Source organism: Erpetoichthys calabaricus, chromosome 6 (genome assembly GCF_900747795.2).
Source record: "Erpetoichthys calabaricus chromosome 6, fErpCal1.3, whole genome shotgun sequence".
NCBI classification, from domain to species: Eukaryota; Metazoa; Chordata; class Cladistia; order Polypteriformes; family Polypteridae; genus Erpetoichthys; species Erpetoichthys calabaricus.
In genome coordinates this window covers 92521485-92539953 of record NC_041399.2, presented here as the reverse complement: position 1 = coordinate 92539953, position 18469 = coordinate 92521485, and the positions used below count along the sequence as shown (strand labels likewise).

At 38.0% G+C, this 18469-nt stretch overlaps 1 protein-coding gene across 2 annotated transcripts in view; it reads left to right on the top strand.

The window, feature by feature from the left end:
• Window positions 1-18469, top strand: part of LOC114653469 (cadherin-12-like) — a 348240-nt gene that overhangs the window by 122171 nt on the left and 207600 nt on the right. The window lies entirely within an intron of this gene.

Genomic DNA, 18469 nt, shown 5'->3' with positions numbered 1-18469 from the left:
CCCATTTGGGCCACTTTCTACTAAACACACATAGCTGTCTGAGGGTGATATGGCTTCCTAAACCTTCCTAATGTATGTGGGCAAGAAAATAGATGAATGAATGAATATTATGTGTGATTCCATTCATTTTTTTTTCTATTTCTAGAAAAAGAAGCTGACTTAATATTCATCTTGTAAAACTGATCATTCTTTTCCCTTCAGCAAGGGACATTTTGTAATATTACTTAAATGTATTCTACGAATGCCCTGTGGTCTAGTATATAATCAACCACTGAAGAGCATCTTCGCATCTCAATATTTCAAGTGTCTGATATACCAAAACTTACATTTCCAGTTAAATAAAACTAATTAATCATCTCTTTTTGAGAAACCTCCATCTACCTGTGAACATAAAACAAGCAAATGTTACTTAAATAACTGTTAGGTCCGGCTATTCATGGTGAGTCTTACATGTTTAAATGTTAAATATTTTCATGATTTCCTTTATGGGAGATGGTGAAATATTAATTATGCTCTAGCTTTAAAATAACATTCAAGTTATAAAAAGATAGCATAAAAATGTCAGCGAAGTTGGTTTATCACCTATTCAGAAATAAGCATTAAAAAAATCACAGGACTTTTGGGACATTCTGTATGGAAGTGGAAATGGCTCCCTAAGGATAGTTAAAGTGATATATTATCCCATCTCCTGAATTATATCACAAGTGTGATATTAAGGTGACTTTGCTTGACACATTTTTTTTTCATCAGTAATTTTCCCCCATTCTCTCTGAAAGGGTAAATGAATTATCACATTCATGCGCATACATATATACAGCATGTACACAGATCCTTAAAATGTTTGAATAGTTTGTGCATATATAAACATGTTTTTAAAGTGGAAAAATCATTTGCTTTATTTAATTATTTTACTACATTTCATGATAAAATAATCTAGTCTAAGGTAATTGCACTAGGGTGTTATTTGCCTGTATGTAATTAATGCTATTTTATACCACCTCTTATTTATTTATTTATTTGTTTATTTTTTCCTTTCTGTCTAATTTTCTGCATGAAGCAACCCCTAGAGATTGTTATGCCTTTCTGTGAGCAGGGATAAACACCTTCTTTTATTCTTAATGAAGAATGTTTTGTTGGGAAGTATTAATCTTACTTAAATATATGCATAATTACACTCTTGTGAAGCAGTTGTCTCCCTATTGGGACCCACAGATTACTTACTAATAACAGTTTGGTCACCATTGTTGAATATGGGGTGTCTAAATCTGTTTCTGGATCATGCTTGAATAGCTGAAAACATAATACTGGAGGAAAGAAACTTAATGAAATGCCAGACATTTTATTAAAACTATTCTTGCCTGCAAAACAGTGTAAAAGAGGTGTACAATAAGCTAGGGTGTAATGTGGTTTCTCAACATATCTGTCACATTGGTAAAGCCTAACAGCATATATTTGACAAGGATTATTAGAGTAAACTATCACGCTGACTGAAATGAACCTCACTCTGTGTGTTGAGGTGTGTTTTGAAGTAAGACTGGAAAACTAAATGACAACAATGATAACACCGGTCTACAAAAAAATATTTTTTGTTTGCTACTGGGAATTTCAGAGCAGGTCTTTATTAAGTTTTTTACACTGATTTCATATATTAAGCTAGCACATCAGATTTTTGAGATACACATCATTGCTCTTTTGACACTTTTGAATATCAATATAATATATCAACACAATATCTAGAGTTTGAACTCTGTCCCACCAAAATTGTTTGAATGTGTTTATTCTGAAAACAAACCAGAAGACGATATCAGAAACACTTTAAAACATGTTTATGTCAATTTACCTCAATATAAAAGCAAGGTCAGTGTGCTCAAAATTGTCTGAGGCAATTAATTGCTTTTGCACTTGTACTGCACATCCGTCTCTCTTTGCATGAACCAACAGTAGTCACCCATCATGCTCGGAGAAAGTTTTACTGATATCGGTTTTCCATCACCTTTGTATCTTGATGAAATCTTTCCCCATGCTCATCTCTGACATCGCTTAGATTTGGTGGAAAAAAGTCGAGATGAGCATGTAAAAAATGCATCTTCAGTGACATTCTGGCTCCCGTAAGCTGATATACTTTCAGCAGATTCTCCACAAGCTCAGCATAATTCTCTGCTCTGTGACTGTCAAGAAAATTCTGGACAAACTGCACGAATGACGGTGCTGATTCAGTTGGCTTCAGTTTCCTTTTGAACTCATCATCAAGCATCAGTTGACGGATTTCAGGGCCAACAAAAACACCTTCCTTAATTTTGGTGACCAAACTTATTTCTTAAATGCTGAAACGCATCGCCTTTACTGTCCAGTCACCCTAGTTGACCAAGATCTGGAACATCATAGCTGAAAAATGGGACGTGCTGGACGAAAACGGTTTTCACATTTGGAGTCAGCAAGTGAAATTTGTTAAAGTACAGGTGAAAGAATCCCAGTAACAAAATGGTTGTTTACCCATGTAATTATATTTAGAGTGTTAAACAAATGCACATTTATTCTGGGGTTTTGAGCAAAAACAACTGGACAAGAATGTGTGGGGAGCAATGGCCAGGCTTTCAAAGGGAGGAAAAATATTGCAAATCAAAAATAGACATGCCACTGTGGTATATCTTAGCTGATGCAATTAAGGAGCCCTTGTAGCATTAGTGACATTATTGTGAAATGCAAAAAACAAGTAAATGTTGTAATGTTTAATCCAGCTATTAATTTCTGTTTATGCTAATGTTTTAGCAAAAAAAGCAATCAAGCTTATTATTTATAAGAAAACTATTATTTTAGGCATTTTAATTTGAAAATATAGCTATTCAATGTTACTAACTGGTGCTTCATTTGCTATATACCAGAAAGACAATAGAATTTTAAGTTTTGCTTGCTACCTGTAAAGAAGCTAATACATGTAATACATGTAAACATGCATCCTTGCAATGAAAGAACACCATAAACAACACCATAGAATACAGTGCATCCGGAAAGTATTCACAGCGCATCACTTTTTCCACATTTCGTTATGTTACAGCCTTATTCCAAAATGGATTAAATTCATTTTTTTCCTCAGAATTCTACACACAACACCCCATAATGACAACGTGAAAAAAGTTTACTTGAGGTTTTTGCAAATTTATTAAAAATAAAAAAAATTGAGAAAGCACATGTACATAAGTATTCACAACCTTTGCCATGAAGCTCAAAATTGAGCTCAGGTGCATCCTGTTTCCCTGATCATCCTTGAGATGTTTCTGCAGCTTAATTGGAGTCCACCTGTGGTAAATTCAGTTGACTGGACATGATTTGGAAAGGCACACACCTGTCTATATAAGGTCCCACAGTTGACAGTTCATGTCAGAGCACAAACCAAGCATGAAGTCAAAGGAATTGTCTGTAGACCTCCGAGACAGGATTGTCTCGAGGCACAAATCTGGGGAAGGTTACAGAAAAATTTCTGCTGCTTTGAAGGTCCCAATGAGCACAGTGGCCTCCATCATCCGTAAGTGGAAGAAGTTCGAAATCACCAGGACTTTTCCTAGAGCTGGCTGGCCATCTAAACTGAGCGATCAGGGGAGAAGGCCCTTAGTCAGGGAGGTGACCAAGAACCCCGATGGTCACTCTGTCAGAGCTCCAGAGGTCCTCTGTGGAGAGAGGAAAACCTTCCAGAAGGACAACCATCTCTGCAGCAACCCACCAATCAGGCCTGTATGGTAGAGTGGCCAGACGGAAGCCACTCCTTAGTAAAAGGCACATGGCAGCCCGCCTGGAGTTTGCTAAAAGGCACCTGAAGGACTTTCAGACCATGAGAAAGAAAATTCTCTGTCTAATGAGACAAAGATTGAACTCTTTGGTGTGAATGCCAGGGCATCACGTTTGGAGGAAAACCAGGCACCGCTCATCACCAGGCCAATACCATCCCTACAGTGAAGCATGGTGGTGGCAGCATCATGCTGTGGGGATGTTTTTCAGCGCCAGGGACTGGGAGACTAGTCAGGATAAAGGGAAAGATGACTGCAGCAATGTACAGAGACATCCTGGATGAAAACCTGCTCCAGAGCACTCTTGACCTCAGACTGGGATGACGGTTCATCTTTCAGCAGGACAACAACCCTAAGCACACAGCCAAGATATCAAAGGAGTGGCTTCAGGACAACTCTGTGAATGTCCTTGAGTGGCCCAGCCAGAGCCCAGACTTGAATCCGATTGAACATCTCTGGAGAGATCTTAAAATGGCTGTGCACCGACGCTTCCCATCCAACCTGATGGAGCTTGAGAGGTGCTGCAAAGGGGAATGGGCGAAACTGGCCAAGGATAGGTGTGCCAAGCTTGTGGCATCATATTCAAAAAGACTTGAGGCTGTAATTGCTGCCAAAGGTACATCAACAAAGTATTGAGCAAAGGCTGTGAATACTTATGTACATGGGATTTCTCAGTTTTTTTTATTTTTAATAAATTTGCAAAAACCTCAAGTAAACTTTTTTCATGTCATTATGGGGTGTTGTGTGTAGAATTCTGAGGAAAAAAATGAATTTAATCCACTTTGGAATAAGGCTGTAACATAACAAAATGTGGAAAAAGTGATGTGCTGTGAATACTTTCCGGATCCACTGTAATTCATAAAATATATGTTACTCAGCAATCCTTCACTACTGAATGGATGATATTGACAGCTAAGGGCTGGGAGCTAAGTACAGGTCTGCATGTGACAACTGATATTAACTAACCAGGAATTCCACAAGCAGCCAGACACAACTCCTCACACACACTGCTTCAAGGTTTAAAAGATGTTGGAGAAATTGAACAACAGTTTTTAAATCAACTGCCAGTGTGGCGCAACTGAGAAGGTTACCATGGGTAAGCTGACAGAGATAAGTAGACATGTAACGGCTGTACCTTCTCATGTGAAAAGCACTACATGTCCTGACTTTCTGCACATTACTCTGGCATTCCATTCCAAGCATTACACAATGGAAGGAGGCAGCAGCAGCAAATTTGTTACTGGAGAAAGCTGGAATTTGAAGAAATGAACGTCTTTGCTGATTTCATATTGTAGTGCATCTCTCTCTCTCTCTCTCTGCCTCCCAATGTCACTTAGTTTGTTTTCAGAGTCAAACTGGCTGAGGAAGCAGAGGGTCTCTCTCTGTTAAATCAAAGCACATGGGAGACTGCTTTTTCCACAGTTTTAAGCAAGGCTAGATAAACATAGTTTTTTCCCTTCAACTAGAAAAACTAGACCTAATACAGGACACACAACAACATTTTCTGTACTGAAGATCTAAGTGGTGAGATGTTAATATTTTTTTAATCTGCGCCATTTTGGAAAAAAATGTTAATCAATAGTTATTCTTTATATCGAACATTTAGTGAACCATGTTGTACTTTATGACATGTTCCTCCCATCTCCACAACAATACATTCAAATCTCAGCCTGGTCAGTTTATGTGTTGGGTTTGCATATTCTGCTTGATCAGCTTGATCCTATCCTGTGTCCAGTGAGGTCAGAATACACTACATCTCTTCTTGATTGAGTGAGTCAAAAAATTGCATGGGTAAATATTAAAGGATTATTGTTTGGATAAATGTTTTTCAAAGATGTTTGTTTATAAAATGACAGAAAAATATATCAGAATTGATTTAGTTTATTTTCAGGTACTATACGGCAAGATGAAGGTCTTTAATAATTTTATAGGATCATATTAAAAACCCTTAACCCTTTTCACCAGTCGTTTTTAAATACAGTTAACCAGAACCTATCACTGCAGCACTGGGTGCAACAAGGAAATTAACCCCTGCCCAGACATTAGTCAATCACATATTACAGTCACACATATTTAAATCACAATGGCCCGCTTTTTAGTTGCCAGTTAACCTGACATGCACACCAATATTATAAAGAACTCTTATACATAAACTAGCTTATTCAGAGGCGGGATGCAGGGAAGCTGGAGCCTACTGTTTTGTCAGTGAAAGAATTAAACTATTTAGATTGCAATCCATGCCCTCAGGTTGTGAAAACATTTGCATTCTAAATGTAAGGGAATGTGTGACGCTGTTCATTGTGCAGTTAATCTGAAGGCATCTTAGTCCAGATTAGAGGTCCAAAGGTGCAAAGTGCCCACCTTGGTTTGCCTCTGTTGCTTTCTGTTCTAATTATGAAGCGAAATTGTGTGTATTCATCTGTCTCATACATAATTATGAGATAACACAATATCCACTTTCCAATATTCGTCTCTTAACAGGACCAATGCTGCAAATTTGTGTGCCACTGAGAAATGCATGGAAAATTGTTGTATACCAAAAAGTAAGATAAATGGCTTAAAAACCAGAATATGCAGATACATATTTAGTCAACAGGGAATTAAACTATCAACCTTAGGGAGCTGTTATGCAGAAATACTACTTCCAGTTAAATAACATTACAAGAATTCTTTTTAACAAGATACTTCATGACAAATAGTCCTACTTGAGAAAAAAAGAGTTTGCGTTTTAAACATATCTGACAGTATGTTAAACAGTACCACAGCTGGCCACCTTTATAACGTATTTTTAATAAAAGTGAACAAGTCAAGGAAAAAATAATAAATGTAACTAATCAATATCTAAAAATTAAGATACTACAAATTAATCAGACAGTTTCCGTACATGCTTCTTCAAGCAAATTAAACTAAATTGCTTAAATAGCCAAAAGAAATGAAAATATATTATTTTGGCATAATTAAAACAGACATTTACCTATATATACACAAACACACACACTCTCACACACACAAACACATATATATATTGTGGATGGGTGAATATATGCCAGGTGAGCTCCAAAAGTGTTGGGGTTCCAACAGGGTTGTCTCTTTTAATTCTTAAATTGAAATATAACAAAAATCGGTGCTTGCGGGCACAAAACAGAAATAATGGCAATGCAATCTTCTAATATTTCAAGCTCATAGCTCTTGGAGAGTGGCCAGTCATGGAGAGCTCCGTCTTTTATCAGGTTCAGGTCTAAATAAGATCCCAACATTATGAGGCCTCTGACTTTTATAGCCCCTGTGGCAGAAAGGGGTGGGTTCATTTCCCTCAGAGGGCATTGTCTCCTTACTGTAGAGGAAGGACAAGACAAGTCTGTTAGACACAAATCCCCCCCCCCCCCCCCCCCCTTTGCCCCAGGGGGTATTGCATACCTGTGACACTTGCATCCCCCAAAATTCGCAGGGGTTACGTTCCTAGAGCACCTGCAAATAGTGAAAAACCGTGAATTTTGGATGTGGTTAAAAAAATGCCTATTTTTATCACTATATGTACAATAATTCATGCAAGCGCGCATTCATTGCCAGAAGCCTTAGAAGGTGCAGGGCCTTTCGGCGGCATCTTGGGGCTTTAACTCTTAAACTGCCACATACATGGGGGTTAATGCATTCCTGGACGCCAAATACTTTTTTGCTGCACTTTAAGTAAATGTCATAATTCATAAAGAAAAAGTTAAATTTTAATGGAACACTTTTTTCATGCAAAGAGCATCACTATTACTGCAACACTGATCATTTTACACACTGCTAATGAACTGTAAAAACTATTTAATAAACTACTGGAACAATATGTACAAGGTGTACCTGACGCCATGGATGAAATCACCGAGCCAACTGTGCTTGAACTGGACTGCACGCAGCACACAGAGGTAAGCTCTGATGCTGGCAGGCTATAGTGCAGCGGCTCAATCCCAGAGACAGTCAGGCTGCAGTGCTGCAAGGTGTCACATTTGGGTCACAGAATTGCACAGAATCACAGGAGATTGTAGAGACAGGAACTTTATTCAAACACTTCAAACAAACACGTCTCTTTCAGAAGTAAAACGAGCTCAGTATGCAATTAGTTATCAATTAAAAGAATAGGCAAACATCATAGGGGAGCACAACGGGAGCGGGACTAGAAACAGGAGCAAAGGATGTCTGGGGGGGTGGGGGAGAGATACAAAGCAATCAGCCGAAAAGGACACGTGCTGTTCAGGCTTTTAAGTATGTGTAGCGTCGCGCGAGAAGCATATCACGCGACACAGCAGCCGCAAGTAAGCCCAGCAAGTAAGGGAGCAATATGAAGGTAGTCTATCAGCATTTTTTAAGAGGGTTTTTTTGAAGAACACTCAGCTGGGGATGCATCACAGTCAATCAGCAGCAAGGAGAAATGAATAACGCAGTAGCGGTCCGGTGCCGCTAAGATTCACACCATCAAGAAGACGGCGATTTATTTATTTTTGTGGTAGAGATTCCAGGGACGCACCCAGCCTTGGCCAGACCCGCACACACTCACAAACAGAGACAAAAACAAAGCAAACCAGTAATCAAACAGCAAATAAAGAATGTAATGAAAACAAATGAAATAAATGAACACAACGATACCACCCCTGTTCCCCTTACGGCGATTACACATTAAATACAACAAAGCACAAACAAAACACACAGAGTAAATCATGAAAAATGTTCATGAAAAACAGCAATGGATGAAATGTAATGATGAAAATAGGTTGTCCAGAGATCCTCATGTTGAATGGGAATGTAAAAATAGTTCTACCGCTAGTTCATAGTGAAGACAGGTGAACGGGTTCAGGAGCGCTCCTTTCTTTGCAGGATGGCCATGAATCCACTTACAGTCCTCGTGTACACAGGCAGACAGCAGACAATCCAGACGCACGAAATGATCCGGGACAAAACGAATAATTACAGGTAACCCAACAGAAGGCAGGCAGACAGGAGCTTGTAACACAAATTACAAAAACTTTTTTTTTGCTTTTGGTCACCGGCCCCATTTTTAAAAGCTGAGCTGACATCCTTTGACCCCAACAGCCCCAGCACCCTCAGCAGAAGACAAATCAGAGCCACTGCAGCGACTGCTGGGAGTTGCAGTTTCAAATTCTATTGCCTACTTTCACCATCCCAAGCCACGTTTTCCAATGCAGTTGCTTCCTGGTCTCTCTACAGTGCAGTATTGCCATGATAAAAGCCATAAGTATTGTGGAGGATATTTGCAGTTTCTGCTAACAATTATCCATATTACTAACTGAGAATGGTAAACCGGATGGACGCAGGGACATCCGGCCATGGGCCGTGGACGCAAAAGACGTACTGCGCAGGCGCCCCACAACTAACCCCCCCCCCCTCCAAGCAACGGAAACCAGCCAGATGGAATGCAACGTAAACGCACGAAGCCATTGCACACGAAACGGGACACACACAAAGAACAGGATTGAGACCCACGACACCCAAAGCCCCCCTCCAGTAACTGAAATAAGAAATGAGGCCACGCGCCCTTAGAACACCAAAAACAAAGGAGTCACACGCAGGCGCCACATAGCACACGAAACGGTTCGCACACAAAAAGGACGATTCAGCCCCACGACACACAAACACCCCCTCCACTAACAGAAATAAAAACTCAGGCAACAAGCCCCCAGCACACAAAAAAAAGAAGCCGCGAGCGCCACACAAAGCCCATTGGACACGAAACGGGACAGACTACGGACATAGCACGCGAAACGTACACAAAAAGGACGATTCAGACCCACGACCACACTAACGATTGCGCCAGTTAGCTGACAACGCGTTCAATAATAAGTCAACTATTCATGAAAATTCATTGGGATTAATGAATGTCATTTGCAATCATTGTCATTCACTTAACTTCCCTGAAGAAACAAATGGCAATACAAGTAATGAATTTACACGTTGTTGTCAAAAGGGTCAAATTACACTGCCTCCTTTATATTCATATCCTGCATATCTACAGAAGCTTCTAACTAACGAAGTACATGAAAGTAAAAACTTTATGAACTGCATTACATCCTACAATAGTTCATTTGATTTTGCATCTACCGGAGTAAATATCAGGTCACCAAAAGGCAATGGCCCATACTGCTTTCGCGTATGTGGACAAATATTACATCGCATTGGAACAGTGCACCCTGAAACAAATCAAGAACGCAAATATGCACAAATCACGTCGGCACCTACAACGCGCTTCTGAAACCGCGGAAGAAAAAATGTCTCGGCTCCAAAAACACATGTCACTCCTTATTCAAAATACCTGTCCCAATCACAGAAACATCGGTATCCACTATGAAAATGAACAGTAACAATGAACGTGACATCCGTCTTGCCACACTATTAATTATAGATGAATGTACAATGGCATCCAGTCACTTACTCAACACCATTGATAAACTTCTACAAACGTTGATGAATAATAATATTCCCTTTGCAGAAAAAGTACTTTTATTAGGAGGAGATTTTAGACAGTGCTTAACTATTGCTCCACTTGCAATGCGCTCAGCTATTGTTCAGTCCACCTTAAAATACGCGGACAATTGGCATTGCGTTGATGAATAATAATATTCCCTTTGGAGGAAAGGTACTTTTATTAGGAGTAGATTTTAGACAGTGCTTAGCTATTGCTCCAAATGCCATGCGCTCAGCTATTATTCAGTCCACCTTAAAATACGCGACGACATCATACATAAACAACAAGAGACCGAACTACAATACATATACAGGCGTGAGACCTGATTGGTGATAATACGAAGAAACGAACAGTCCGCATATTAACAGTGAGTTCGATCCTCCTTATTACTTATCCATATTCCTAACGATAAAGATCAAACAAGTCATCAATTCACGATCACGGGTACAAAACTAGACGGCTCGAGTAACAGGACCACAAACACGAACCCGCATCAAAAAAAAATATTCATGTCGGCGCCTACAACGCGCTTCTAAAACCACGGAACAAAAAATGTTACACGGACAATTGGCATTGCTTTCAAAAGATACACTTGGTACAAAACATGCGATGTCCAGATCCCGAATATAACAATTGGTTATTACAACTAGGACATTGTACACTCACCAATACAGATGGACTTCACCCAGATATTATTACAATTCCTCAACCCTTTATCTGCGACGACTTACTTACGGAGATATTTGGAACAGCAGTCTCATTAGACCAAATACCCCTTTTAACACAACGAAGTATATTATGTCCAAAAAATATTACTGTTGATCACATTAATAACCAGGTCATTTCATTACTTCCTGGAGAGTCACACCTCTTTCTAAGTTCTGACAAAGTTGACTCTGATGACGACAATGACCATCTTAATTTCCCCTTTGAATATTTGAACACTATTAACCCAGCTGGATTACCACAACACAGTCTTAGCCTTAAAAACGGAACAATAATCATGCTATTAAGAAACCTTAACACTAAACAGGGTTTATGCAATGGTACACGTTTAGTCGTCTACACCATAACACACAATGTTATTCAAGCAACAGTTCTTACAGGATCAAATGCTAACAATACTGTTCTAATTCCTAGAATTGACCTTACAAGTTCTGACCTGGAATTACCTTTTACACTTAAACGGAAACAATTCCCCATTAAACCTGCCTTTGCCATGACCATCAACAAATCACAAGGACAAACCATGAACAAGGTTGGCATCTACCTATCTGAGCCCATTTTTGTACATGGACAACTTTATGTGGCCTTCTCACAAGTTCGACGTTCATCTGACGTTAAAGTTAAGGTCATAAATGCTCCATGCCAAGGAAAACTCATTCAAGGACAAGACACCATCTTTACTACTAATGTTGTTTACAAAGAAATTTTCCAATAAACCTTTACACTGTGCCAAACACTTTATTGTTTGCTTCCTATCTGCGTCATCTACACCTTCACACTATGCTATACAGTGATCCCTCGCTATATCGCGCTTCGCCTTTCGCGGCTTCACTCCATCGCGGATTTTATATGTAGGCATATTTAAATATATATCGCGGATTTTTCGCTGCTTCGCGGGTTTCTGCGGACAATGGGTCTTTTAATTTCTGGTACATGCTTCCTCAGTTGGTTTGCCCAGTTGATTTCATACAAGGGACACTATTGGCAGATGGCTGAGAAACTACCCAACTTACTTTCTCTCTCTCTCTCTCTCTTGCGCTGACGTAGAGGGGTGTGAGCAGGGGGGCTGTGTGCAGCTGCTTCTTGAAGGACATACTGCACGGTGCTTCGCATACTTAAAAGCTCAAAGGGCACGTATTGATTTTTGACTTTGTTTTTCTGTGGCTCTCTCTCTCTCTCTCTCTCTCTCTCTCTTCCTGCTCCTGACAGAGGGGGTGTGAGCTGCCGCCTTCAACAGCTTTGTACCGGCGGTGCTTCGCATACTTAAAAGCCAAAAAGCCCTATTGATTTTTTTTTTGACTGCTTGCTTTGCACTCCTTTGAAAAGGAAGATATGTTTGCATTCTTTTAATTGTGAGACTGAACTGTCATCTCTGTCTTGTCATGGAGCACAGTTTAAACTTTTGAAAAAGAGACAAATGTTTGTTTGCAGTGTTTGAATAACGTTCCTGTCTCTCTACAACCTCCTGTGTTTCTGCGCAAATCTGTGACCCAAGCATGACATTCTAAAAATAACCATATAAACATATGGTTTCTACTTCGCGGATTTTCCTATTTCGCGGGTGGCTCTGGAACGCAACCCCCGCGATGGAGGAGGGATTACTGTATCTCATTCATACATCACGCTCTTTGTAATTTCCCAACACCAGGGGTTGGCGAGTGAAGCAAGCAGGGGGCAGAGCCCCCTAGTTAGATAGGTTCTAAGGGAAAATCCGCGAATGACTGAGGCCGCGAACTCTGAACCGCAACTTCACAAGGGTCTACTGTATATATATATATATATATATATATTTATATATATATATATATATATATATATATATATATATACATATATATATATATATATATATATACATACACACACCTGAGAGCTTTTTTTTGCCTTTCACAACCATCACCAAATAAATAGTCAACAAGTAAACTGTAAAGTTGCAATGACATGACAACAGCTTTAAAAACATTAAGAGATTTAGAGAGCTGCATTTTTTAATATCATTATTAAAGCAAGGTCAGTCTGGATAATTCATATGTAACAGAGCAGGAAGAAAAAAGAAGATTTAAAATGTAAATATTGTCAGCAGATAAGTGATGATGGAACTGGCATCCAACAGGATATTAAGGTTATACCAGCCTATAGTTATAAATAAATAAATAAATGCATGAGTGTATCTTCACATCATGACATATCATGTTTCATTTAGTCATTAAGGTTCTCAATGTCTTTGTGATTAGGCTTAACTATTGAAAAAGAAATTGCTTAATTATGACACATCCTGCAACACTGTTATCAATTAGTAGATTAATGTGACCGAAAGTGAGAAACCCTGGTATTGAGTAACTTTATTATCCTGGCTATTCTAATTGGGAACTTTGCAATTTTATGAATGTGAACTAGTTTTATTTTAGCTTAACACCAATGATAAAGATTTCTTTTGTTATACATAGTAATTGTTATAGCATAACTCCCCCACAAAAATATTAAAAGAATAACAAAAAACATCATCCTAAATAATTTTTGATGTACAGCCTGTCCTCATGTATCAGTTAACTTCTGTTCAACTTGAATTGTATCACACATGTTGTCCTTAGTCAAAAAGGTATTATCACAATCTTTTTCATGCACATTAGATTAGATTAGATTAGATAAACTGTGATAATCCTGATACGAAATTTAGATGTATACAACAGCAGAAACATAAAAAAAACACACATACAGACTCACAGGACAAATCAACCAATTAAATAAATAAATAAATGCATATTTTGCAGAAATTGCAAAATGAATTTAAAGAATATAAGAGTTTAGTTTGGGACATAAGGACAATACAAGTTTATTTTATTTTATATTTATTAATTTGAATATAACTCATGTGCTGGAGTACTGTAAAACTATTGATTCTAAAGTATTTTGTATTTTTGTTATCTTGGTACCCCTTTTCAAGGATTATCATTGAAATATATATAATTTTTTTGCTATAAGTGGGTTCTAGGTTTACTTAAAAGCAAGCATGTGGAATAAGCATGGATTAATTTATTTAATTATTAAAAACAATACAATCAAAACATTTCAATTTTACTTTTTACGTTTAACTTTACGTTTTCAGATCCTCTTTAACAGGATTTATCATCATTTCTAGCCTGTTTTTAGATTGTGTGATCCTGTCCTCTAACAAAATATAATTATGTTTTCACTCCCTCTGTCCAATGCATTCTTCATTAAAAAGCCTCATCTTCCTCAATAAAAAGGTTTTGTAAGAGAAAAGAAAAAAAAGGTGCTTGAAATTGCCAGTGTGTTAAACTAGGACATCCTGACTTCATTTGTACAAGTATATTTTAGATTAGAAAATGAGATCATATATAACATTTAACTTTGTGCTTTGTTCTGTGATAACAGTTTACATATGATAAGTCTTATTTCTTATTTCTAGGACTTTTAATATGTTTAACTAGTTTGAGACTTTACACAATACTTAATTCAGAGACGTGTCTCTGGAGTATCTAAAGCTGACTGGTTGAAAATTAAAATCTATTCAAATATGTTAAGAAAATGAACCTTGCTGATTAAAGGAAAATTTTCTGTTTGAATGTTCAGTCTGCCATGATGCTTTGTAGAAGGTACATTGACTCTCCACCTATAGGTGCAAAGAAAAGGACGGCCATGTTTGAATTTCACATATAACAATGGATGAAGACTCGTCTTTATTTAGTATATTTTGCCACAGTTTATTTACAGTACAAAAAAAATATTTTACTGTTTCCATCATCATTACAAGTTTACCGATTTCTGTTTTTTATTTAATTAATTTTATTTAACCTCTAAGGTTCTTTTATACTGGTTTACAAGTTAATACTGGAAATGCCTAAACTATTATCATTGTTTTACATGTACACCCCATAGTACTTACCTAGACAATATTCACTCTTTACTCATGTCTCAAACACAACATAATCCATTGGCCTCTTGCCGCCCAATCCGGGTTACAGATATGGCAGTCTGCCCATGGGCCGCTATAATGGAAAACCTCAAATACAAAGCATGAATACCTTAACAATGTCCGTGGCTAGCCATTCCAGCTTCAGTACCTTAGCAAAGACAAAAAGCCACTCTGCTCATGAGCTGCACTCCTGCCAGAATGCTTATATCCTGTAGCTCCTGTATTGGTACCCTGAAGAGCTGCTTCAAGAGCTCCACTCAGGCTGGATTTCAGGGGTGGTGCTCTGCTCCCAGATACTTACCTTTGAAATGGCTGCATGGTTACTCTAACAAAGACCAGGAGAACCTCCTGCCATTTTATCCGTTTTCTTTGGCTTCTGGAACACTACCTCTAAAAGTGCTGAACAAATAAAAAATCGCTAGAACAAGCACAGTGCGAACCTGAAAACATACAACTCACTTACAAGACATACGAATCATCTGAACAAGTGTGGCTCACAACATTCATCACTCATGGCTGATAATATCAATAAATTAGGTAGTTTCAGTAAGATTATACTCAAACTTTAATTTAATTATTAAGTTTATTTGCACAGAACCCAAGTATCAAATACTAGAAACCGAAAGTAGAAGAAAACATACAACCTGAATGATTCAAATCAGTATCTGCATAGCCAGGACAGAGATGTCTGTGTACATTATGGCTTTTATTCTTCTTAATCTAACTAAGGCATTCTTTGAATTTAAGCGCCATTGCACAACCTTTCTCCTCTTCTCTGTTGGGGCCACTGCACTTTCATGCTCTGGCAGCATGATGCTTCTCAGAACTGCCTATGCTGAATCTCTCTTACACCAACACTGTTTCACTGTTTCACACCTTTTATATAAAAAGCCATATTTCATCTGCCTCTCTCAACAGCTGATTAGCACCTGTGTCAAGCCAAAAGAGGTGTCTTTTTCTATACCGTGGCTTGATAGCAAGATTTAGTAAAGTCAAAACTCAATTGACCTGAAGTTATTTTAAGCTAATATAAAACAGAAGTAAAACAACATAGTTTCCAACCCCCTGCTTCACATCTTTTTACGAACATATACACACTGGTTATTTTATCTGAGCTTAAACATAACAAAATCTAATAAATAATTACACTTGTTTTAAACATTTGCTTTATGTTTTTGTATCATTCCAAAAAAATCTTGTCTATTTGCATAAATGCATCCCATAATTCAAAACTTTTTTAAAACACATTGTTATCCCTGAAGATGTGTTAAAGTGATGCTTTAAAAGTAGAGCAGATCTAATGGCCCTCTTTTCTCATATTCTAAAATGGCCTTAACCTTAGTTCACAATGTCCTCTAAAACTTTATTTTTCCCACTGGCACTTGCACCTTGTCTTCTGCAACTTTTCCCCCCATCTCCTGAGAGCATGATGTCATTATTCCTTGTGATCTGTGAGCTAACTGCCTACCTGCTAGGACTATTACTGCTTTGTACGTGCACTTGCTTTCCTCCAAAGCATTTTGCTAAACTCCTGATTAAATACAGTGTATTCATTTCAGGGATATTTCTTCACAATCGTGGTATTCAATAGTTTGCCACAAGAAATGAAGTGAGCATAATTTATAACTTCTATAAAATAACTTGTCTGCTTTTGCATATGTTAAGGGATATGAAGGGTACTAGAGTTCAATTTTAAAGAAAAGCCTTAAAACTTTGTCAATGTTTCAAGAAAAAAATGTTTTTGAGTATTGGTACATATCTTTAGGTTATGCACATATTCCAAAACAGCATAACTGTGTTTCTCTTAAGAAGGTTAAAAGCAAATCGTTATTGTGATATTCTGCCATTCACTTCACCAGCTACATCATTCATCTTCCTCCATTTGATCCTTTCAGCTCCAGGGGTATGGATTCACCTTGGATAGTCAATTAATCGTTGCATGTTGCATGTTGAAGCCCAGATGTGAATTGCTGTCTCTATTCTGCGAACAACTAGAAAATAACTGAAGATCACTAATATTCCTTTCCTATACAGAAGCTAATTTTTTCTTATTTCACATCTGCTTCCACAGGAATAATAAAGCACTGAAGCAAGAGTGACAAGAACACAACAGATGTTATAGGTGTACATCCATCCATCTTCCTAACCCACTTATCTAAGGCAGAGTCATGGTGCAGATGGAGATTATCTCAGCAATCATAAGGTGCAAGGCAGGAACAATCCCCGGACAAGGTGCCAGTCCATCTCTGGGTGAACACACACATTTAAACACACACATACACTTGGGCCACTTTAGCAACACCAAATTCACCAAAGTTTAATCAGACTGAAGTTTAGCAAAATCTATAGAGATTTTAGCATAGGCAAAGAGGTAGCACAGAGCTGTCATTCATGCCTCACAGTGCCAGGGTCTGCATGATTTTTGCATATTCTCACTGTGTACTTCTGGACTGATTGGTAGCAATGAGTGACATTGAGTTTACATATTCAAAAATATTTTCCTATGTACTGTTATTGCCATATCTTCATTAAGAGTGATTCATTGTGCATTAAAAAAATCTATAATTGGTTTCTAATGCTTCGATCTGCTCCATCGCACATTCTATCTTTTCCATTTTTATTATTTTTTAATATCCTAAGTGTGCACAACACAGCATGGAAAGTGCTATGTGCAGGTGGTTTGGCTGTTTCAAAAGACTCTAAATAAAATACAATACAGAGTAATCAGATCATTTCAGATTTATTGCTACTTTATATGTACAAAGTACAAGGAAAGTTATATGTCCTCTTTTCTCTACACTGCCAATCGGCATACATCTCACTCAGAAGGCTTTGTAAAATAACAATGCAGAATTAAAAAGACCGGGGGAGGTTCAACATTGGGTTGTCATAACTTCATTCACGATGGCCACTGCAAGCAAGCAGACAAACAAACAACAAATCTCCTTACAACATGAAAATTGGACCAAAAATAAAATGTATCATTTCCAGTTTACTCTTTTGTTACAAGTATGCCTCAGAAATGCGGAAGGCATGTTTTTTTAAACCAAAATCTTTGCTATTTCAAAGCAGACGTACTCTCTTAAGTTTTAAGGCTTTTCTTTATAATTTGAATTGGGTACTCATCACCTCCATTCTAAAATGCAAGAGCAGGCCAGTTATTTTTTAAAAATTTATAAAATACTAGCCGTCCCACACGGCTTCGCCTGTGTAGAAGTGAAACAGGACAGTGAGGTGGGCCCCCGCCCAGCTCCCTGCTCCTGATGTCTTGCTTCCCCCTCCCCTTGGCCCGCAGCCTCTGTCTCAGATTAGCATGAATATATCGCTCCTGCAAGTGAACTATCATCTTTAACATGATGAGAGAAATTCCAAAATCAACCCAAATGATAATGCAAATTATAGAAAAAAAAAACAATTTAAATCCATTAAGTAGTTCTCTCATGAAAAGTGCACAAATATACAGACAGACAGACACACAGACAGACATTGGATTTTATATATATAGAGTAGGGAATCCATTCCCGGACGGGTTTATCCATTCCTGGGAATTTGGGAATCCCG